The 9,679-nt window shown below is 39.7% G+C and overlaps 1 long non-coding RNA gene across 1 annotated transcript; it reads right to left on the reverse strand.

Moving 5' to 3' along the window:
• Positions 1-1,683: 1,683 nt before the first annotated feature.
• On the reverse strand, positions 1,684-6,245 carry LOC131470604 (uncharacterized). The gene is made up of 2 exons (XR_009241903.1): positions 5,595-6,245; positions 1,684-3,924 (listed from the first exon to the last, which is right to left on the reverse strand). It is a non-coding gene; the product is annotated as an uncharacterized LOC131470604 (long non-coding RNA).
• Positions 6,246-9,679: the final 3,434 nt, after the last annotated feature.

Genomic DNA, 9,679 nt, shown 5'->3' on the forward strand with positions numbered 1-9,679 from the left:
AAGTATGGAGGCAGTCTGTGAGAAACTCAAGCACACACAAGAGCTGGCGGCCTAATCTCAGCCAGGCACCCCCTCATGCTTTTCAATAGAGAGTGCTTGGATTAAAGGCAACAAAAGGCCAAGCCAAACCCCAGGGGGAGGGGGCTCTCAACCCACTGAGACCCCCATACTGTTTATTTACACGGAAATCCCAGCCTCGGTGAAACTCCCACCCTCAGGCATTACACACTGGCCTATTTGCAGAGGTGCCTCTAATTCTTGACAGAGCAAGGATTGTCCTCACTCCTGCCACTTTGAACTGAGAAGCAACTCATTTTCCAAACCACAGTTACAGCTAGAAACCAAATGAGGCCGTATCTTTGTTTTTTCTTCTTTTCTCGTCCTTAAAACGTTTTTTGTAAACACTGCATCGTTTCAAGAACTTAGTCTTAATCCCCACAAAACCCTCCAAAAAGTACATAGCTGTAGTACATATGCCAGGCCTGTATGTGGCACTGTAACGTTGCACCCAGAAATATACCAAAAACAGAGAAGGAGACATTGAGCATATATAAAGCATGCATGCTGCGTACAACCTTATAATAATAATAATGATTATAATAATAACAATAACAATAATAATAATAATAACAATAATAATACTAAAGCTTTATCAGAAGAAATATACATTACAATGGATACAATAACAGAGGCAGCATGAGGAAAGCCAGCAGGACAAAGGAAAGAAAATAAAGGTTATCATAAAGTAAAACTGATCAAATAAACTGCAAACACAAGAAAAGGAAGACGATGATGGAAACAGAATGCAAGCACAAGAGAAAGGTGACCCCAAAACTCCCCTGAATTTAACTTCTTCCACAGAATAGTTCTATGTGGGGTCACACCGTTATCATGTTGCCAACGGTATTTGATATAGATTTGCAGCCAGAAAATTAGCCAAAGATCATCGATATGGTGGAAGGACTTATCACGAGCCTTTATTGGTTGTATTTGGAGATCACATGGCTCATTAATGTGATTTCCAAACGACTTGGGTATTTGTCTCTTTCACACAGCCTATACTTTCCTGTTGGTGAAGCAGAAAATGAGGCTCCTGTTACTGCAGAGGCTGGGGTTTGTGAAGCAGTGACTAAGACGTCACTGTACAAGCATGCAGTTTGTATGGAGATGCACTGAGACATACTGCACATTCACAAACAAACGCACACACACACACACTGTGTGCTGCACGGGTGTCATTCATACGCAGGAGGCAGAAACTCACACACATGCACGCTCGTGCACCCACATTGCCTGCAACAAAGGGCCCACAGTGTGTGGTGGAAAGATGAATTGCCTGCACTGTGTTATCAGGGTGACTCATCTGAGAGTAATCAATGAAAAACAGGATCAAAGCCATTATCAAAGGGGGAACATGCAAAACACGACCAGTGTCTCAGAAATAAAAAAGATGAACTCTTTGGGTAGATTTGGATGAGGAAAACACAGAAGCGACTGAATTAAAATGAGATCTCTCTTCTCAGCAGTCAGTCAAAGACAGAAATAAGTATTACACAAGGCTTTACCCAGTAAAAGCTTATGTTTTATTTGAAGAATTAGTAATAGTAGTAGTAGTAGTAGTAGTAGTAGTAATAGTAGTTGTCAAAAGAATTGAGATCCATAGGAAGGAGATCGGAAGTCAGCTCAGTGTCCAAACAAGGGTTTTAATCTTGTACAAGAGGAGCATTCACAAAGCAACACACAGGATCAGTTACAACGTGAAGACTCCCTGTCTTGTAGGAATCGCAAGGTATTTATCTGTCTCAATGGGTCAGCTATCGCCCTGCCATAAAGTGCAGACCCCCGCCTCTGCAGGGTTTGTTATCTCGCTGGCCCTTTTGTCTCTATTCACAAGTCACATCAAACAGTTCCTAAAACAATACAAATGGTCACTTGTCACAAGTCGCATCAAACAGTTACATTAGCAAAGTGTCAATGGTCTCAGGTCACATAGGTTGCATTGAACATTTGTCTTCATGTATTACATGAGGTACGTAATTCCCATAACATATCCCTCCTGTTTATGCTTAAGCATAATTATAACAAATGTTGTAGAGTGTGAGAGCGAAAACCCTATCGAGCAGTTCAAAACATTCCAATTAACCATTTTCTTTCTAGATAGGGAAACTCTCTCACGGTCCCGCTGCCCCGGCAACCACACGCAGGTACTCCATTTGACAAGGCATTAAAGATACATTCAAAAACATCTTGATTATATTGTTATCCCAAAACGAATTCAATGGGGACCAATTCAGAACACTACAACTTCTAGATTTCCTGTAGTACCATCATAATCGGTAGAATAAACACATAAACAAAATTTTCTTAAACCATGTTGTTCTTATCTTCATCACACATTGTACCATATAGATCATCATTAGTCAAATCAGATGTAACATTTTCTGGTGCTGCATTCTTGTAGTCCTCTCGGCGGTCATCGGTGGTGGGGACTCTTTCATGCAGCATAGTTTTTTGTTGTTGTTTTTTTTTTTCTTAAAGCGGTGTCCTGAGTCTCTGTAACAGTCCTCTCAAACAGGAATACAAAATCCACAAGTGATTAGAATATCAATCATCACAGCTACAGATAACGTATAGAACCTGCCCATTTTCCAAAGCCATCCAATCAGAGGTTCTTTGAAACCTGAATTTTTTCTTACTCTACAGATAGGGTTGTTCTCTTTTGAAGTGTGTGATCCATTGTCTGTCTTTCAGCTATGTGTACTGCTGTAGGTGTCGACAGTAGTAGTTTATAGGGCCCTTCCCAGTGTGAAGCTGACCACTTCACCAACCCCCAATCTCCTGGATTAATTGGCCCTCCTGTGGGTGCTGGATCTGGTTTTATTGACTAGTCTGCCTTGAGCATTGTGCTTAGAATACATTAGGCACACATTTTTAGTAAATATGTTTATCTATTGTAGATACCATCCCTCCTGTTGAGACATGGGTAATCCCATGACTCAATATTATAACAAATTTAAACAAATTATTATGTTCTCAGATCAGTAATCGACACAGGTCGACTAAGTGGCTTTGTGACTATGTGTCCTGTTACAGATCTCACCTTCATACATTTACAGTGTTGAAGTGGTAATTTACTACCGCATTCATCTTCTCCAATTATTATTTTGCATGCTTCAGTATCGCATAGAAAACAAGTTTTATGATTATTAACCAACAGGGTGACTATGGCTTTTGGTTCATACTCAAAAATACTTCAGTGTTTTCTAGTGTACATACTTCTTCTTCCTCCTCATCTTCTGTGTTCTGGTATGTATGTGTGTGTGAGTGCATGACCTGGTTTATTGACTAGTAGCGCCGATGAATCATCAACTCGTCTGGGTCCCCCTCCTCCTCCTCCTCCTCTTCCTCTTTCCCACCAGCCTCTGTGTGTCCTGCCCTTTAGAGCGGGACACCTTTGAGCCCAATGTCCAAATTTGCCACAGTTATAGCAGCTCTCATCTCCAAATCTCTGTCCTCCCCGTCCTGCTCCTCTGCCTCTACCCCTCCAGCTCCTCTGCCTCTCCCCCTCCAGCCTCCATGGTTAACATTGTTGCATCCTGTCCATCCCAAGCTCTCGGGTTGGGCATTTCTATCATTGGATACATTTCTTCTCCTTCCACATTTAAATCACTGACTTCTTTGGAGGAGAGAGTATTGGCATGTTAGGAGGGTTATAAGAATTATACCACTTACCAGAATGTGTTGTTTTTGGATCTTCTATGGTTTTTTCTGTCTGTGTTGGAGTGGAGAGAGTAGGAGCAGAGAGAGGAGGGTGAAGGGCTGGAGCGGAGTTCTGTGCAGGGGGCGATGGTAGTTGAGGGTTGACGTACGGGGGAGGGTTGAGATGGGAACCCAGAGGCACATAATCATCATCCTCCTGTTTATCTCAGTTGGAGTACAAAACAGGAAAAAAGTTTATTACTTTTTTTTTTTATCATTTTCTTTTTCCTCTTTCTCCTGTCTTTTCCTTTCTTCATCCTCTCTTTTATCAATTTATCTGCCTCTTCTTACTTCCCTTTGACTTTACCTCTATCTTTTCTACCAGTTTTTTTACATTCTTCTACCTGTAATTTTCATCTAAATCCATATTTATTTTCCCATCTTTTTATATACTTTACATTATCTAGTGCCTTTTGGCCCATTCGTTTTGCATCACCTTCATATTGAACCTCGTCAGGTTCAACACAACATTTATAACAACTATTACCATTTCCCATTTTGATATAAAAATTACCTTCAATTTTATTCGTACTTTTATTTTAAGGTTCCTTTTTTTTTTTTATATATATTATTATTATTATAATAATTATTTATATATTTTAATCAAACCTCCAATCTATTATTTTGGTTCTTGCTCAATTCTAGTTTTTCCTATGAAATTTACTTTTGTATCTGACACTCCCCTTCTCTCTGTCACTGTGTGTGAGTCTCCCCCCACCAACACAGCTGGTCTCATTCACCACAAGGAGTCAGCTCGTAGAACCAATTTAATCCTATTATATTATTAACTATAGCCTAAATTAAATAATTAAATGTCCTTCAACTCTATTTTATTCAATTTTATTTTATTATTATCATTATTACCATTATCATTATTATTTATTTATCTATTCTTGTTTTTAACAATGCATCCACTATCAGGAACAAATCCCAAATAAAATTTGGTATTTTGCTTTTCACTGAAAAAGGACCATCTCTCCATCAGCAGCCCTTGTGGCTTCACAGCCTGCAATGACCTCTTGTCAAAACAGCTTTTCCCCACAAACACTCTGCAGCCTGAGCCTATGTCACCAGGCACATAAAACAACACAAAGCCATGGCGCACACATTAAAACATCACAAAACACAAAACAACACAAGACAACATTTAACACACAATATATATGTCGACTTTAAAAGAGTTTGTATCCTAAGTTTGCCAATTCTATGCTAAATTTTCACTAAGTAGAAGAATACCATGACTTACAGCTTCTTTCGTTACTGGCACCGCATATTCAACTAACTGTTGTTACTTATTAGCGGAAATTTGATCTATATATTTTACCGGTTTGTCTAAGAGAGTTCTGCTCCCCCAAGTCCCTGACTTGCTTTGGGTCCCAGACCCCGACGCCTGTTGTTTTCTCAGCCCTGAGGGATTAGTTTAAACCTTGTCCTTCCAAAGACAGTAATCATTTTTAGGTCCCTGCCCTAAATCTAAGAGAGTCCTGCTCCCCCAAGTCCCTGACTTGCTTTTAAATCTAAGAGAGTTCTGCTCCCCCAAGTCCCTGACTTGCTTTTTATCTATTTTAAATGAGCTAGGATCGATCCGTTTCTGTACCGGTTTTTTCACTTCAGTAGAAGAATACCATGACTTACAGCTTCTTTCGTTACTGGCACCGCATATTCAAACTTACTGTTGCTACTTTTTATCTGCCGAATTGCTATGCTCAATTTTCACTTCAGTAGAAGAATACCATGACTTACAGTTTCTTTCGTTACTGGCACCGCATATTCAACTAACTGTTGTTACTTTTGAGCTGAATTTGTTTTTAAATTTAGAAATGGTTGTTTCTTACCCTTTTGATGATTTGAGTCCCTGACTCAATGTTTGTCTGGCTGATCCGTCTCAACCTCCTTGGTTGGCCCCGTCACTGTCCCACTCTTCACAGAACCTGGCCTCCCTGACCAAAACAGAGCTTTAAGAGCCCTGTGGTGGAGGACTTCTAGGAGGATTTCTTTTTTTATACCTCCGCCTTGCAAGGTCTTCAAGTCCGTTGATGTGAAGAGAGCGACAGATATTGGGGCCCCACGTTGGGCGCCAAGTTGTCAAAAGAATTGAGATCCATAGGAAGGAGATCGGAAGTCAGCTCAGTGTCCAAACAAGGGTTTTAATCTTGTACAAGAGGAGCATTCACAAAGCAACACACAGGATCAGTTACAACGTGAAGACTCCCTGTCTTGTAGGAATCGCAAGGTATTTATCTGTCTCAATGGGTCAGCTATCGCCCTGCCATAAAGTGCAGACCCCCGCCTCTGCAGGGTTTGTTATCTCGCTGGCCCTTTTGTCTCTATTCACAAGTCACATCAAACAGTTCCTAAAACAATACAAATGGTCACTTGTCACAAGTCGCATCAAACAGTTACATTAGCAAAGTGTCAATGGTCTCAGGTCACATAGGTTGCATTGAACATTTGTCTTCATGTATTACATGAGGTACGTAATTCCCATAACAGTAGTAGTAGTATATACATACATTTTATTTGGGTTTTAACTCTGTAAATATAAGCATGTGTAGAACAAGAACTCAAATTCTAATACACATTTATATTCAGATACTTGTTTGGCATTTTTATTTGAATAGTTCACTTTCTTTAACTATTAAAAAAATCACTACATTTTCAGATGATATGACTTCTGTTATGACAGGCATGCACACCTTTGCAATATCAGGATTCACACAGGCATCACTGCTGCATTTAAGGAGTGCATCTGTGATTTTATTATAAACTCTAGCTGAATAATAATCGGGTCTGGTGTTTTAGGATTTGTAGCAGAGATGGAATATAATATTCATAATGAATCTGCCGCTGCTATATGCTGTATTAAATCTATGAATGTTTTTATTTGTTTTGGGTCCAACAAGCTTGGAGAGGGACATGGAGGTGAAGGGTATTCAAGTGACTGCAATCGACAACTTAACCGCTGGTCACCATCCAATTCTACACACTGGATTTTGAAATGAAATCTTAAATGTTAAAGGGTCACACAACAAAACAAGAGAAAATGCATCTCAAATGTCAATCTGCAAACCAATATGCTACTCTGAAAGGGTCACAGTGGTTTGTTCTTTTCCTGCTTTCCTGAGAGTGGCAGCCATCTGCAAGAGTGAATATACATGAGCTTGCCGACAGGCAGGATATGTGTATTATACACTAACGTGTCAAAGTCTTTATATGATAATGATTCTCCTTTGTTACTCAAAATCTGGTGTTAATTCTGTCACAAGCAAACCGTGATTTTGTGGTCTGAGTATTTCTGTCAGGAAGTTGTCCACATGTCTGCGTGACATGGTGTGAATGGTTGTTCATGTATGTAGCTTCTGTGATGAACCAATGAGGCTTGGCTATGTTAGTCATCCTATCCATGCTATAATATAAGTGTGACTTCCTCAGCTTGTGATTAAAGTTTATACACAAATTTAAATTCATCACACTTAAGAAATTCACAGAAATGTTGCTCTACATTCAAGTTTTTACACATCCCATTTTTCTTTGGAAACTGTTATTATCTTGCCTCCTCTCATCGAGGTGATGGTGATAAAATACTTCTCACACTACTTAATCAAGAATCTGAATGAGCATGATAAGAGCTTGTTCAACATACCTCAAGCAATATTGTAGCTATATGCTACATAGACTCAAATATAGCTTGTGTAATTATTCCTTCTGGAGATGTGCCATAATTCTGAGTCAAAACCAATGAAAAGTGTCAACATTAAACTAATCAGAGGCTCAATTGGCACCAGTTGATTGGAAAAGCCTTGAGCTGCTCAACAAAGATTTTCTTACTCAGATCCAGTTTGCTAAATGGCTAATGTGATTGAAAAGATTCCTCCAAATTCAGTTATGGTTGGTGATTACATTCACATGGGAGGGGAATGACTTCACATGACTGTCTCAAAAGAAAACATGTTGTCAAGGTAACAGGCCCTGCATGAAAAGTGCAATTGCTACTGAGGTCAGAGTCTGTGAATTGTTTGGTTGAGCGCCTCATGAGGGTGAACATCACATTCACTGACATCAAACAGAGATGTGCCAGTGTGTGGCAGGGCACAATCTCAACTGTGAGAAATGTAATGAAGCAACTTTATAGAAGTGCTAATCTGAATTCATCACAGTGGGAAGCAGAGCCTTTTAAGTAGCTCCATAATGACTATGTGAGCTGTGTAGTATCTCAGAAATCTCCCGATGAGACCACAGACTTCTACACTCATATACTGCATTTCACCACGGCTGGCTCACTGAGGAGCATTTCATATTTCCTGGTACACGGTAATATAGCTCCACTCCTCCATGCCAAATTGACTCCACAAGTGCTTCTATACCTGCTGACTGACACATGATTCCTCCACCAGCAGCCAGCATTTCTGCTTGCTCTGGAGGGCAGTTGATTCCATTATTAAGTTGAAAAAGAGAGACAGAGCAAGGGGGTGGGGGGTTAAAAAAAAAAAAAAACCTCAACTGAGTAGAGAAGAATAATAGAGAGCTGAGGAAGTTATCAGGGCAGGGGAGAGTGAGCCTGCCTTCTGACAGCAGATCAGAGAGCTCCTCCAGCTGGAACCTCTGCTCATCATCAGCCCTTCCTGACAGAGCTGAGCCTCACAGTCAGCCAGGATGATGAGCTCTACTGCAGCCTGCAGGACAGGTCAGGGCACACGCACCTACACCATATACTATAGCTCACTTCATCACTTCGTCAGTGGAAAATGTAGTATTCTAATCCTTCACCTGTGAAAAGTAACTCAGTACAGCAAGCACATTTCCTGCTACTCTTATTTGAATACGACATTTGAAAGTTGTAGTACATCACAGGTTCAGTTTTGACATGAACAAGTCTTAAAAAAAATACAACACATTATATTAAACCTGGTGTCCTCAACCTTTGTAGCTTGTAACCTATCACAAATGATCTGTGCCAGGCCATAGTTAAGGTATGTATTATATGTTTGATTTCAACAATTCATTAGAGTCCCCCCTCCCCAAGTGAGTAACTTCTCCTCTAAATGCCTTAATAGCTTCCTTAAACACATGTTGATGGTAAAATTGAGTTCAGTATGTCACACAATAAGCAATTTTCAGTCAAGAGAATCAGGATATTTAAGCATTTATAACCAGGTCCAACTAAACCAGACGCAGCAAACAGTGAAATACTAGTAATGCATCAATGAAGAATTGGGACATTCACTTGGAATGGATTATTCTTACACTGTCATATTAACAATAATGGTAAAGTATCAATATTGATGCAGAAGCCCCCAAGCAGGAATTTTCTGCTGCAGTTGGCCGAGCAGCAGATCATTTGAACTTCTTAAATTGCTGCTGGCTATAGTTGACGTTGCCCTTTCTTGTAAAATCTATATCAGCAAGTAATGTCAGTTATCAAACAGATGAAGTGGAGTAAAAACATAGCTCAGAAAATCCATGAATACAAGTATTTATCTCATTGTTGTACTTTAAATCTACCGGTTGGATTACACCCATTAGCTTTCATGGTTGTAAATAGTTTGGATATTGATAACATGTCACAATATTTTACAGGTGTGAATATTCACTTTTTCCTAAATAAGGACACAAGAAGAAAAGGGTTAAAGAATTATGGAGACAGAAGCCGTACGAGAGAAAGTGAGACCAAATCAACAAATGAATGCCCCTCCTATGAGAGGTTAAGCTTCTTATTTTTATTTCAAATGAGGATAGAAATTGACTTCCTTATTAAATCTAATTATTAGCCAGTGCCCTCCAAAAGTCTTATGAAATCGCCTTGAGCAGCCAGGATATTAGCATAGACACCACCACTGGCAAGCTTAAAACAAATGGTATATTTAGTCAGTGTTAATGGGATTAAAGTGTGCTGGATTCAGCAGTTCTACTAACAGTGAGC

The sequence above is a fragment of the Solea solea genome, chromosome 12 (assembly GCF_958295425.1).
Source record: "Solea solea chromosome 12, fSolSol10.1, whole genome shotgun sequence".
Lineage (NCBI taxonomy): Eukaryota > Metazoa > Chordata > Actinopteri > Pleuronectiformes > Soleidae > Solea > Solea solea.